Genomic DNA, 15217 nt, shown 5'->3' with positions numbered 1-15217 from the left:
TTAACTTGTGGAGTAAGTTTATGATTTTAGGAAAGTTGTTACTTGGTTTCTAAGTTATCTTGTGCATCAAGGCGGAACGTGGAAGACTTGGCCGAGAAGTATGTAGGAACTAGAGGGGGTGAATAGTTTCGAAACAACTTATTAAAACTTTTTCGGTTTAGATGATACCACGGTCGAGTCTACGGTCGACCGTTAGTTCGACCGTGCAAGTTGTTCAACAATGATGGTGTTTTGTTGCAAATTCAAAATAATAGTTTTGACAAAATAGTATGCTTGTGTTTGTTAGACTATATATGAAATAAAGTAAAGTGCTCAAACACAAGGATTTATAGTGGTTCGGGTGGATGTTAACTAATCCACCTTAATCCACTCCCCAATTCTACGAATTGAGAGTTTTCTTCACTATGATACCCCAAACCCGGTGGAGTGTCCGGATACAACACTAGCTCCTCGATAAGCCGCTACTTATGAACCCTTACGTCCTTTTGAAGAATTCACAATCACTAAAAACTCTTACCACAAGATCTTAATGCTCTAACCTAGTGAAATCACAACTACCTTCTAGATCCCTTTAAGAAGATAGCTCACAAGTAAACTTATAGCTAAGCTTACAATCACCCATAGTTCTTCAATAGGTCACACCAACCTTACTTAGATCAAACTTGTCTTTACATTGGACAAGTATTAATTCACAATGAAATTAATCAACTTCCTAGATCCCTTTAAGGAAGTTGAATCATTAAGTAAGATAGATGTTTCCTATCACAAGAACCATTTAACTTCCTTAACCCCTCCAAAGAAGTATCTCACAATGTAAACTTAAAGATACAAATGTTAAGCATAAAGTTTACATTACAATTCTACTTAGTGTAAGTAGAATCTCTCTTTCTCTCTTATAATCTCTCCATAGATTTGTGCCTGAGGCTTGGGAGATAAGTTGATATGACTTTGAAAGTATGTTGGAAAGAGGTGATCTTCAATTGTCTTCAAGCCTTGTTTAAATAGGCAAAATGGAATTCCAATGAAGTAGCACACATAGCCGTTGAAACAACTAGCCAATACTTCCATGGTACTTGGAAGCATTCTTCAAATAAGGATGGCATCTTTTCCTTGGTTTTCCATTGTCATAATCTTGCTCATCCAAAAGAGGTAATTGCATACTTTAATCAATAAGTCATGCATGCTTCAAGGTCACATGCATTTGTCTTTGGATGATCAAATGAATAAAGTATTTTGTAGTAGTTTAATTACCAATACCAAATATAGAAAATCCTAAAATTTTCTATCCACCATTAACCTTATACTTTGGATGTATTCATTGATGGGAACATGGACTTGCAAATGAGGAAAGCATCTTATCTTGAGACTTTTGTCATTGACTCCAAAAGAGATAAATGCTGAATTTTGTTCCATGACAAGTAGAAACCATCCAAACTTCTTATTGTAAGTCTTCCATGCATTTGTCAACATTTGGTTGTAAGTATATACTTTCATTTGTTACTTTCAACACTCCAAACTTCATAACCCATGACTTCAACCATTTGTCTTTTCTTTGATGGAAGTATCTAGCTCTTTAGAACCTTGTTGCACCTTAATTGAACTAGTTTGAATCTAGTTGAAACTTAATTGATTCTTGTTACAACCTTGACTAGCTTGGATTAATTACACTTACATACATACAAATGGTACTTAAAAGTAATGGGAGAGCACCTCTTTAATTGGGACTTTAATGACCATTATTAGTATGTTTAAATGACATTATGCAATAGGATAAAAGGATATAACACTTGTTTGTTTAATCTTATTTCAAGTTAAATTGTCATTAAGGTGTCATTAGGTGTGATTAATCAAGATTAACATCTTTTGGTTCAAAACTCTTTTGAAAACAAAGAAGTCAACTATTATAAGTATGTTTGAAAAGGTTTTGTAAATTATAGATGCCTCAAAGTGGTCTAACTTAAAGTGGATGAATTTGGTGACAGAGAAAACTGTGGTCGAACTGCGGTTGACCGTGAGGTTAGCCGTAGATTGACAGTTTTAGTAAAACTTAAATTCGTTGGTACAGGACACACACGGTCAGGTTCACGGTCGACCGTGGTGCAGCCGCGTACCACTTTTACTAAGATGTTTATTTATGCGTTGGTCTTTTGCTAGAGATAGTGTAGGCTTATGAACTCATGTCGTCTTACATATGATTAAGCACTTATCTCTTTTGTGTCATCATCAAAACAAAGTGATTAACTTTTGAATATTATCATTGGATCATTAACCAACAAAGTAAATTCCAGACACTTCTGTGAAGATGTCGCGTTCGCGAGATGGGCTTCAGGTCGCGAGCCTATCTTGGGGAACAAGTCGGTTTAGATTGTTTCCTTATTTCATTTTGCTTATATAATGTAACTCTGACCTCATTGTAATGTGTGCACGAATTATTAATGGAAATTTCTCTTGTTTGCTCCTGTGGAATAAACTATTCTCCGTGTTTGGAGTTGGGATATAACCAGGTCAAATTCTTATGTCGTTATGCATTAATTTTATTGTTTATGATTTTAGATTATTCGTTTGTCTTTCGTAGGTTAGTGATTGTTGTAAATCACTTGTCTTTGTTGAGTCATAAGTTCCCAACAATCTTTTGATTCGGTTGAACTTATTGATCTTCGTATCTAGTTCTAATATTAACGTTTTTTCGAAAAAGTAAAAAATCAAAAGATTGTTTAGCCATACATGAAGTAGGGGTATTTTAGGTATTTATCAATGAGAGACAAAAGAACATAAATATAGGGATTAGGAGTATATGAATGTTTTAATGCACGGTTGCAAGGGGGCAAAATGGTTTAATTCATTAAAAACCCCATCTTGGCCACGGAGGTTCACCCGCGATGACTCCGGGCTGCCCGCAAAGCGGGTAGTCGCCCTGGGATATAGTCGACTCGCATAGCGAGGAGTAAACCCAGGCTAATAAAAAAAAAAAAAAAAATGGTTTAATTCAGAGTATAAAGGGTTTGTGGCTACTTTGCTTTTTCTCATGTTAAAGACACATACGTACAAACGTAGAGATATATGTAATCGTGTATATATAGGCGGCTGCGTATGTCCTTGCTGTCGATATGGATGTTGATCAACTTTTATGTCTACGCCATGCCGTGAGCATCAATGTCTGCACCTACACCACGACATTTTCTGTTCCTTTTCCTGTTCATCGATCACACATGAGATATGAGATATATACAATGGATGGTGATGATTATACTTTTGTGGATAAATTTCACATATCACCGTAAATGTTGTTTAATATATAAGTTGTATAAAGTACGTACATTTTTAATGAACTTATATTTATTAATTGTGAATATATATCGTTTGTCCATATGCAACAGTTTTCATTCTCAATATTACACTTAAATATTTTTTTATTATAAGTATGAAGTTTCACTTGTTTTTGCTAATCCGTGATATATAGTGATCCATGCCTAAAAAAATGTAGAGATTGTCACGTGTTATATTTAGTTTGGTTATGTTTTACAGGAAAAAATATGGAATAAAATATAATATATAAAATCCGATGGGTAGATAGAGGAAGCGAATAAAAAGGGTGTGTGTACAGTGGACACCTAAAGATACAACATGTGGGCAGAGATACGGAACAGTGACTCGCGCATGCTCATCTTTTACGACCAACAGGCGGCGGAGATGCACTCTTCCCCGGGCCCGTTCCTCATCTTTATTTTCAAACCTTTCATTTGTTATATTTACCACAAAACTATACCACCATTACCGCAGCGCGATCAGCAGATTTTTGGGTCGATCACGTCTCGATCGCGCCTTATCAGAGCGTGATGGTCGAAGTTTTTTCAGACGCGATGGCTGCATCACCTTGACGTGACGAGTGCTTTCTTGTTTCTGATTGGCTCCAGCAATGTATCCGTTGCCACCCCACAAAATGTATCCGTTGCACTTTCATTAAATTGAAACAGAAATTTAATAAAATTATTTAAATTAAATAAATTATTAAATTTTTATATCTCGATAAATACAATACATTTCTTTCCATTTTTTTCACAAAATACTCTCATATCTATCACTTTTCTGAACAATTTTCTCTATCATATTTCTAATCTCATAAAATGTCTCAGAACCTCGATCCAAATGAGGTCGGTTCCGGTAATCTTTACAACTTCAGGTTACCAAATATGCCAGGTTCGAGCTCAAATTTCCCGAAAAATGTTCGGGGTAATCGACCATTTGACAATGTCCCGCAACAAAATCTTCTTCAAGATTTCAATAATGCGTTTTTTTTCTCAATTTCTATAATAACAACAATTTCAACAACAATTTCAGCAACTATTTCAACAATCATTTCAATAACAATATCCATCACAATTTTCTCAATTCTCGCAACTGGGTATTATACCATTTCAACTTCCATCTACGCAATTGAAGCGACCCGTCCTAATTCATCTGGAAGAATATATTACATTTGGTTACATCGCGAGGTACTTGACCTCTATATGATACATTTTACAAACATTACATTCGTTTTTAAAAGACAAACTTTCATTACATCGAAAGTTGACGACATGCATACCATTTCATAATATATCCAACTATAATTGACTTAAAAATAATCTTGATGAACTCGACGACTCGAATGCAACGTCTTTTGAAATATGTCATGAATGACTCCAAATAATATCTTTAAAATGAGCAAATGCACAGCGGAAGATTTCTTTCGAACCTGAGAATAAACATGCTTTAAAGTGTCAACCAAAAGGTTGGTGAGTTCATTAGTTTATCATAATCATTCATTTCCATCATTTTAATAGACCACAAGAATTTCATTTCCAGTTCTCATAAATATACGTCCCATGCATAGAGATAAAAATCATTCATATGGATTGAACACCTGATAATCGACATTAACAAGATGCATATAAGAATATCCCCTATCATTCCGGGAAATCCTTCGGACATGATAAAACAACATCGAAGTACTAAAGCATCCGCTCCAACGGATGGGGTTCGTTAGGCACAATAGATGTATCTTTAGGATTCGCGTCAATTAGTAGACTGGTTTACTAATTCTTAGGTTACCAAGTAAAAAGGGGCATATTCGGCTTCGATCATTCAACCATATAATGTAGTTTCGATTACTTGTGTCTATTTCGTAAAACATTTATAAAAATTGCGCATGTATTCTCAGCCCAAAAATATAAAGGGTAAAAAGGCAAATAAAACTCACCATTAAATTAAAATATTTTCACAATTAACACTTTGTACGAAAGAATTTTTAATTACAATCTTTATGAAAACATATATACGTATATATTTTCTTCAGATGTAATCATGGATTCATTGAGTTAATATGATATTAAACTCATTTGGTTTACCGTTATAACTAGAATACATAATCTAAAACATTTAGAGATTACTTAATCTCCATGAAGAACGAAGATAATCGATATAGAACGATACGTAGAACGATAATTATACTCGAGGTACAGAATGAGATGTTGAGGCATGGATTGTTGATGGTACTGGTGCTGTTACTGATGGTACTGTTGGTGCCGGTGATGTTGTTGAAGCTGGTACATTTTGCATCATATTCTCCAAATTTATTTTTCGGGCGCGAAGTTTGTTGACTTCTTCTATTATTCCGGGGTGATTGTCGGTAGGAACGAGCGAATGAATAAGGTTTAGAATCTAAGTTATGATATAGTCGTGGTGAGATATTCGGGAAATGAGAGTGAAAATGGTGTTTCGGATTGGTTCACCGATGAATGCTTCAAGTTCTTCGCCCAGTAGACAATATGGTGGATGAAAGGGATCGCTTCTTCTTGTCTCCAATGATTAAGTAAGCTGCGAACCCATCAGATGAATTGAAGATGACTAGTTGGTTGATCCATTTCGTTTACACTGTTTTCGGAGCTTAGGTGAATATCCACGTCGGAATAGCTGTCGGAATAACTATCGGAATAGCTATCGGAATCTGAGGGACTCGAACAAGTTGAGGGATTCACCTCGTACGATCAGATAAAGGATTTTCGATAAGAAATAGATTATAGGATGTAGATTAGTACCCTGCAATACATAATTTACATATGCATATATAATACTAAAATCCCATAAGTTACGGAGGAATCTACGGAAGCTGTCAGGCAAGGGTAACAATAACAGATACGCTAAGATATGAATTTATCTATACACTGTCTATGCAATAGGGGTAGTAAGACGTGTCTAGACTTTAAGGATGATAAGCGATTAATTTTTCGACACTAAATGATAAGCAAAACTTTTGACATGCAGACACGATCGAAGTCCAGACCCACTAATGCATCTAAACAACTATCAGTTAGATACACTAATGCAAGACCTGGTTCGCTAAGACCACTGTTCTGATACCACCTGTGATAACCCGTCCTAATCTACCTGGACGAAGTCATCAATATTTGGTCCCATTGCAAGGTGCTGTCCTAAATATGCCATGAATGACACCATGTAATATGAACAAATGCACAGCGGAAGATTTCTTTCATACCTGAGAATAAACATGCTTAAAAGTGTCAACCAAAAGGTTGGTGAGTTCATAGGTTTATTATAACAATCATTTCAATATATTAATAGATCACAAGATTTCCGTTTATAAATACATGTACACTCGCAAGTGTATAAAAGTATTCTATAAGTTGTATGCACCCGGTAACAAGCCTTAACGTTCATGTTTTACCCTCTGAAGTACACCAGATCGGGTGTGTTTAATATAACTTCGAAGTACTAAAGCATCCCATAGTCAGGATGGGGTTTGTCAGGCCCAATAGATCTATCTTTAGGATTCGCGCCTACCGTACATAGACAAGTAGTTTAATGTTACCAAGCTAAGGGTATATTTCTGGTTTAAACCCACATAGAATTAGTTTTAGTACTTGTGCCTATTTCGTAAAACATTTATAAAACAGCGCATGTATTCTCAGCCCAAAATATATATAAAAAGGGAGCAAATGAAACTCACCATACTGTATTTTGTAGTAAAAATACATATGACGTCATTTAAGAAGTGTAAGGTTGGCCTTGGATTCACGAACCTCAAAGAAGAAGTAGCCCTTAAAAAAAATGCCAAATCCGGGTTCGAACCCGCGACGTCCCGCTAACCCGATAACTACCTAAACAAACCATCCCTCCATCCATACTTTTCTGCTTTTATTCGGTTTAAACATTATAAACCCACTTAATCAGTATTTCCTTCTTTTCTTCTTAAAATCATCATTATCGTACTTATACTAAACGAGTATCGTCATATAAATGAATCGCCTTTGACATCATCATTACTCGCTTAATATTATTTTCGTTTTCTTTCATAATTATCACGATTAAACCATCATAATTTAAGAAGGGTGTTTTGGTTTTTGCTTGCGGATCAACAGAAACAAAAATGAGGTTACTTGTGATAAAGAAATCGGCCCAAAATTGAAATCCAAGCCCAACTAACATATAACTCTCGACCCAATTCAAAATGTACAATACCAAACACGAACTCCTGATTTTTGGTTTGAAACATTTCGAACAGCATCACTAGTACATCATCCTAGTGTCATCATCCATATACTCACCCTCAAATCATTATTTTCCACAATTCTTAATCAAACAGATAGATAGTGGCATTTATTAGTATTAATTTAAATTTAAATAATACTTACAACTTGTACATCGGATTCTCATAGCTTGTCACCATCATCATCATCGAGTTCATTATAGTGACTTCATCATAACATCATTCGATTATCATCTAGTATCATTTACCATTATCATCATAACCATATCATCATAGAGTATCATTATCGTAATCATCTTATCATAATCGTCATATCGTTAATCATCTAATCATCATCTAAACTTAAACTATCATGATATCATATAAAACTCATAGTTTTATCTTTTCATGTCACCATTATCATTTCTTAAACATCCTCCTCCTTGTTAAAGCTTAATACCGAAACCATCAGCATCATCTACTTCAAAATCATCATCTCATTTTACTATCACTATTGGGTCACAGCCCATAAAATAACACCTTCGGTCCAATTTATAAAATAAAAGGAATTCGGCTCAAGTCATGGTAAAAGTCCAGATTATTAAACTAACTCCAAACATTTCGTTTCATTTTCTCTGTCCCACAATCAACTTAACATCCAACTTCCTATAATTTAATTTAATATCTTTGTCTACATCAACTTTAGTGGTTAGGAGTGGGTTTGGTTTGGTCAGGTAGTGGAGAACATTTTATCCATGGCATTTAATGGTGACGGGTTCGAGTAAACAGAAATATTAATTAATAGGCAGCAGTTTAAATGAATGGTGGTTCGCAATTGAAACAAGGAAACAATCATGGTGATTGTTGTTCAACTAGCAGGAAACAAGACAAGAGAAATAGGTTTTGAAATGGTGGGTTGTGAGATTTTCTAATAGAAACATATAACCGAAATTTGGTGGCGATTGATGGGAGTGGCGGTTCATGATGATGGTGTTGATCGTAACAGAAAAGAAAGGATCGAGCAGTTTAAAGAGCGGTTGTGGTGTTCTTAACTCGTATAGGAACAAGAGGAGATGAACTGCAGTAGTTTCATATGAATGATGATGGTGATTATAGAGTGATGGTGATTCGTTGGTAATCAAGGGTTGCAAGGTGACCGGTAGTGGTTCGATTATGGTGGTAGTTCAAGGGTAGCGATTAAGGCAGTGGTTTCAAATAAGAACACAAGGAAAAATTATCAGGTTATGGAGGTGTTCGATGGGTTGTTCATTTGTATATATGTATATATATATAGAGGTAAAGGATGGTGATCATCGACAGTTGATGATGGCATATGGGTTGAGTCTTGATACTGGAAACAAGAATGGTGGTTTGGGAATAGAGGTGATCGAATTCGTTTAGCAGGAACAAAAGATACGGTTACTGATCATAATAAGACGGTAATGGTTGTGGTTGTCAACAAAACAGATTAAGTTGAGAGATGGATGAACCGTAGTAGTAATAATACGAGGGTTTGGAGATTGTTGAGTAAAGGTGGTGTGTTAAATTGTCTATCCATCTATCTCGGTATACATATAGATTTAAGACAGTGATAATATACTAATTAAAGTAAATATGTAATTATATTATAATAATATTCCAAAGTCTTATGAATTGAAAGGGAGTACAGACAGATACACTTTACAGAAAGGCAATCATAAAACATTTAATAATCAGTAATAATAAAATAATAAATTAAAAATTAAAACGTGCCATAAAACTAGCTGTCGCCTATTACGGACTAAATTTTGTACTCCGTTGTTAATTAGTGGCGGATAAACTTATTCAGAAAAAAAATCCCTTATTTTTAAATTAACTATATTTATTTATTTTGGTCATTATGGTATAAAATTTGAGCATTAACTATTAAATAAAAATGACATTAATTATTCACTCCCAACCCCAAGTAAAATATAAAAAGTTTTAAAATTCAACATATAGTTTCTAAATATATTTTTAATAAGACTATAATTTGTAAAACTCATTTTCGGCTAACCGTTTAAAATCACATAATTCTATTTAACTCGTTTACTATCAATCAAATGACAATTGAGCGTTACATTCGTTTACTAAATAACTTCAAAACTCTATTTATATATACTATATATTTTATTTATATATATATATATAATAATAATTATTTTATGTTATTATTATTTTACATACATAATTCTCACAATTACCATATACAATATTTCATATTATTATATACATATATATATTTTAATATATGCATATCTAATTAAGTAATCGTATCGTAAGTCATCGGGAACAGTGGAAAGTCAATTGATTTCATGAAATTGTTCAAAAATTTTGAGATTCAATTAAATAGATTTTGCTTATCGTGTCAAAATCATATAAGATTAGGTTTAAATTTGGTCGGAAATTTCCGGGTCGTCACAGTACCTACCCGTTAAAGAAATGTCGTCCCGAAATTTGAGTGAGATGGTCATGGCTAACAATAAAAATGTTTTCCTGACGAATATGAGTTGATAAATAGAGTTTCATCATCATTGAGTAAAATAGATAAAATAATTCGATTACTCGAAGCGTACGAGTGAAGCTGTCATAACAGATTGAGATAGAGATTTAACTTTTTGACGTAGTCACGGTGGAATTTAGAAAATAAGGTGCTTATTAAGTTTTGAAATTGTCTTGGTTAAATTCCAGAATTCAAGGGATTTAAAAGGAAATATTGGAAATCTATAAGATCTGATTCTTCGAGATTTAAGGAAATTCGGATCTCTTTAATTAAATGCGATGACCTGTCCCGATCCCAAGTCAAGCGAATAATGGTCCAGAATTCGTAGATAGAGAGTTTCAAATAATTGTAATGTTCTAAGTAGGAAGCAACGTGATAGCACAATTTGATTTTTAAATTTATCAAAATTACAGAAGATAGAACTATCAAGAATATATTCTTCTTGATATGTTCGGAGGTTATGTAGAATGAAAGAGTTATGTAACATGACACATGATGATGGTATAATCTACTGTGAACCATCATCACATTTCATTAGAAACTCAGCATGACTTACTGTAATATAACCACGTTGGCCAAGCGTCATTATATTATACTAACTCATGCTTCAATTCCCAACATTTCTCCACAATTCATTCATAATTTATACTTAGATTTTACAGAAGTTTCCAATATAATGGAATACATAAAACACGAAGAGGTAGATAATTTCGGACAAGAATATTTATGAAAATATCCTCAGAAATATCGAAGATATTTACGATGATATTTTGGAATTTCAAAGTTCGAAGGTTGATAAAGAAAGATTTTCCGCAAGATTTTAACATGAGTAAGGAGCAAGATATTCATTGAAGGTTTCATCGGATCCAGAATTACCTGGATTCTTTGAATATAGGGTTTGGTCCTTGTATTTATTCTTGGTCTCCTTCATGGTTAGCTTAATCCATTTTTCAGTACCAAATTTTCTATCGAGCGTTCCCAACACTCCATTCTTTATCATCAAACTCTTGGCTATTCAGGCCATCTACAAATTTACTGTTTCGTCTGCATTTAATGCAGTCATATCTGAATCTTCGGTTACCAATCCGAGGTGTTTTCAGGAGAATTATGTTTTTAGGCGATTAAACGCTGATGGTAATATGGTGGAATATAAAAGATTCTCCGGTAACAATAAAGAGCACGCATATATATATCAAAGTTATAATAAGGTTGTTTCGAACGAAAAGTCGAAGTTGACTTGCTGGAGTTGTGACATAATTGGCTAATTTGAAAAGATATTGCAAAATTATTTTCGGTATTAGTAACGCTAAAGGAATTAGCACAGCTATGTGTTAAATGTTTACTCAGTTTCCGAGAGTTTTTTTCAGGTACATAACGTTTACTCAGTTTCCGAGAGTTTTTCAGGTGCATAACTGTATGCATAAATATTTCCTTCCGTAGATGAAATGTGGTTGGTTCATTCTCTTAATCGAGGTGTTTTTAAGAATCATGAAAGGTTTGAATCACAGATTGTAATCGTCAAAATACAAATGAGGTTTAAGACGAAATCAGGTGGCAAACTTGAAGAATTGTTTAGTTTCATATGTTATAATCAATATTTTAATTCATTTTAATTGTCTAATGTCAGCAGTCCACAGTTGATAGTCCACAGTTGACAGTCCAATATTTCATATATAGCTTAATATATAATATTCGAATTAATTAATACGTATCGTGACCCGTGTACATGTCTCAGACTCGATCACAACTCAAAGTATATATATTATTTGAGAATCAACCTCAACCCTATATAGAGAACTCGATCATTACTGCATATAGAGTGTCTATGGTGATTCCAAATAATATATATAGATGCATCGATATGATATGTCAAAACCTTGTATACGTGTCCCGATATTTAAAGTGCGTAAAATAAATAACAGAAATTAAATGACGATAAATAAAATTACTATAAATAAATTGCGATAAATAAAATGTAATAAGTTAGCTAGGAACAGTTAGCATGGATTCCTAACAAAATTTCAATTAGTTAATTCGTTTGTTTCTATCAAATTTTATTTTATCAAATGTTTTCTTCATTATGCCACTTGTTGAATTCTGATAAATCAAAATCCAAATATGAAATTGGATGAATATGGTTATTCTGTGGTGAACGGATTTGTATATCGGTGGATGTAAGTAAGATAGTAAACGACTGTTGAGTCAGCTTCGAAGAATGTACATTATAACTTATTAATGTGAAATCTGAATATTCCTCTGGTATTACCTACCCGTTAAAATATTTTCACAATTAACACTTTGTACGAAAGAATTTTTAATTATAATCTTTATGAAAACATATATACGTATATATTTTCTTCAGATGTAATCATGGATTCATTGAGTTAATATGATATTAAACTCATTTGGTTTACCGTTATAACTAGAATACATAATCTCTAAAACATTTAGAGATTACTTAATCTCCATGAAGAACGAAGATAATCGATATAGAACGATACGTAGAACGATGATTATACTCGAGGTACAGAATGAGATGTTGAGGCATGGATTTTTGATGGTACTGGTGCTGTTACTGATGGTACTGTTGGTGCCGGTGATGTTGTTGAAGCTGGTACATTTTGCATCATATTCTCCAAATTTATTTTTCGGGCGCGAAGTTTGTTGACTTCTTCTATTATTCCAGGGTGATTGTCGGTAGGAACGAGCGAATGAATAAGGTTTAGAATCTAAGTTATGATATAGTCGTGGTGAGATATTCGGAAAATGAGAGTGAAAATGGTGTTTCGGATTGGTTCACCGATGAATGCTTCAAGTTCTTCGCCCAGTAGACAATATGGTGGATGAAAGGGATCGTTTCTTCTTGTCTCCAATGATTAAGTAAGCTGCGAACCCATCAGATGAATTGAAGATGACTAGTTGGTTGATCCATTTCGTTTACACTGTTTTCGGAGCTTAGGTGAATATCCACATCGGAAAAGCTGTCGGAATAACTATCGGAATAGCTATCGGAATTTGAGGGACTTGAACAAGTTGAGGGATTTACCTCGTACGATCAGATGAAGGATTTTCGATAAGAAATAGATTATAGGATGTAGATTAGTACCCTGCAATACATAATTTACATATGCATATATAATACTAAAATCTCATAAGTTACGGAGGAATCTACGGAAGCTGTCAGGCAAGGGTAACAATAACAGATACGCTAAGATATGAATTTATCTATACACTGTCTATGCAATAGGGGTAGTAAGATGTGTCTAGACTTTAAGGATGATAAGCGATTAATTTTTCGACACTAAATGATAAGCAAAACTTTTGACATGCAGACACGATCGAATTCCAGACCCACTAATGCATCTAAACAACTATCAGTTAGATACACTAATGCAAGACCTGGTTCGCTAAGACCACTGCTCTGATACCACCTGTGATAACCCGTCCTAATCTACCTGGACGAAGTCATCAATATTTGGTCCCATTGCAAGGTGCTGTCCTAAATATGCCATGAATGACCCCATGTAATATGAGCAAATGCACAGCGAAAGATTTCTTTCATACCTGAGAATAAACATGCTTAAAAGTGTCAACCAAAAGGTTGGTGAGTTCATAGGTTTATTATAACAATCATTTCAATATATTAATAGATCACAAGATTTCCGTTTATAAATACATGTACACTCGCAAGTGTATAAAAGTATTCTATAAGTTGTAGGCACCCGGTAACAAGCCTTAACATTCATGTTTTACCCTCTGAAGTACACCAGATCGGGTGTGTTTAATATAACTTCGAAGTACTAAAGCATCCCATAGTCAGGATGGGGTTTGTCAGGCCCAATAGATCTATCTTTAGGATTCGCGCCTACCGTACATAGACAAGTAGTTTAATGTTACCAAGCTAAGGGTATATTTCTGGTTTAAACCCACATAGAATTAGTTTTAGTACTTGTGCCTATTTCGTAAAACATTTATAAAACAGCGCATGTATTCTCAGCCCAAAATATATATAAAAAGGGAGCAAATGAAACTCACCATACTGTATTTTGTAGTAAAAATACATATGACGTCATTTAAGAAGTGTAAGGTTGGTCTTGGATTCACGAACCTCAAAGAAGAAGTAGCCCTTAAAAAAAATGCCCAAATCCGGGTTCGAACCCGCGACGTCCCGCTAACCCGATAACTACCTAAACAAACCATCCCTCCATCCATACTTTTCTGCTTTTATTCGGTTTAAACATTATAAACCCACTTAATCAGTATTTCCTTCTTTTCTTCTTAAAATCATCATTATCGTACTTATACTAAACGAGTATCGTCATATAAATGAATCGCCTTTGACATCATCATTACTCGCTTAATATTATTTTAGTTTCTTTCATAATTATCACGATTAAACCATCATAATTTAAGAAGGGTGTTTTGGTTTTTGCTTGCGGATCAACAGAAACAAAAATGAGGTTACTTGTGATAAAGAAATCGGCCCAAAATTGAAATCCAAGCCCAACTAACATATAACTCTCGGCCCAATTCAAAATGTACAATACCAAACACGAACTCCTGATTTTTGGTTTGAAACATTTCGAACAGCATCACTAGTACATCATCCTAGTGTCATCATCCATATACTCACCCTCAAATCATTATTTTCCACAATTCTTAATCAAACAGATAGATAGTGGCATTTATTAGTATTAATTTAAATTTAAATAATACTTACAACTTGTACATCGGATTCTCATAGCTTGTCACCATCATCATCATCGAGTTCATTATAGTGACTTCATCATAACATCATTCGATTATCATCTAGTATCATTTACCATTATCATCATAACCATATCATCATAGAGTATCATTATCGTAATCATCTTATCATAATCGTCATATCGTTAATCATCTAATCATCATCCAAACTTAAACTATCATGATATCATATAAAACTCATAGTTTTATCTTTTCATGTCACCATTATCTTTTCTTAAACATCCTCCTCCTTGTTAAAGCTTAATACCGAAACCATCAGCATCATCTACTTCAAAATCATCATCTCATTTTACTATCACTATTGGGTCACAGCCCATTAAATAACACCTTCGGTCCAATTTATAAAATAAAAGGAATTCGGCTCAAGTCATGGTAAAAGTCCAGATTATTAAACTAACTCCAAA

Source organism: Rutidosis leptorrhynchoides, chromosome 7 (assembly GCF_046630445.1).
Source record: "Rutidosis leptorrhynchoides isolate AG116_Rl617_1_P2 chromosome 7, CSIRO_AGI_Rlap_v1, whole genome shotgun sequence".
Classification (NCBI taxonomy): Eukaryota; Viridiplantae; Streptophyta; class Magnoliopsida; order Asterales; family Asteraceae; genus Rutidosis; species Rutidosis leptorrhynchoides.
Note: the sequence above shows the minus strand (reverse complement) of the source record.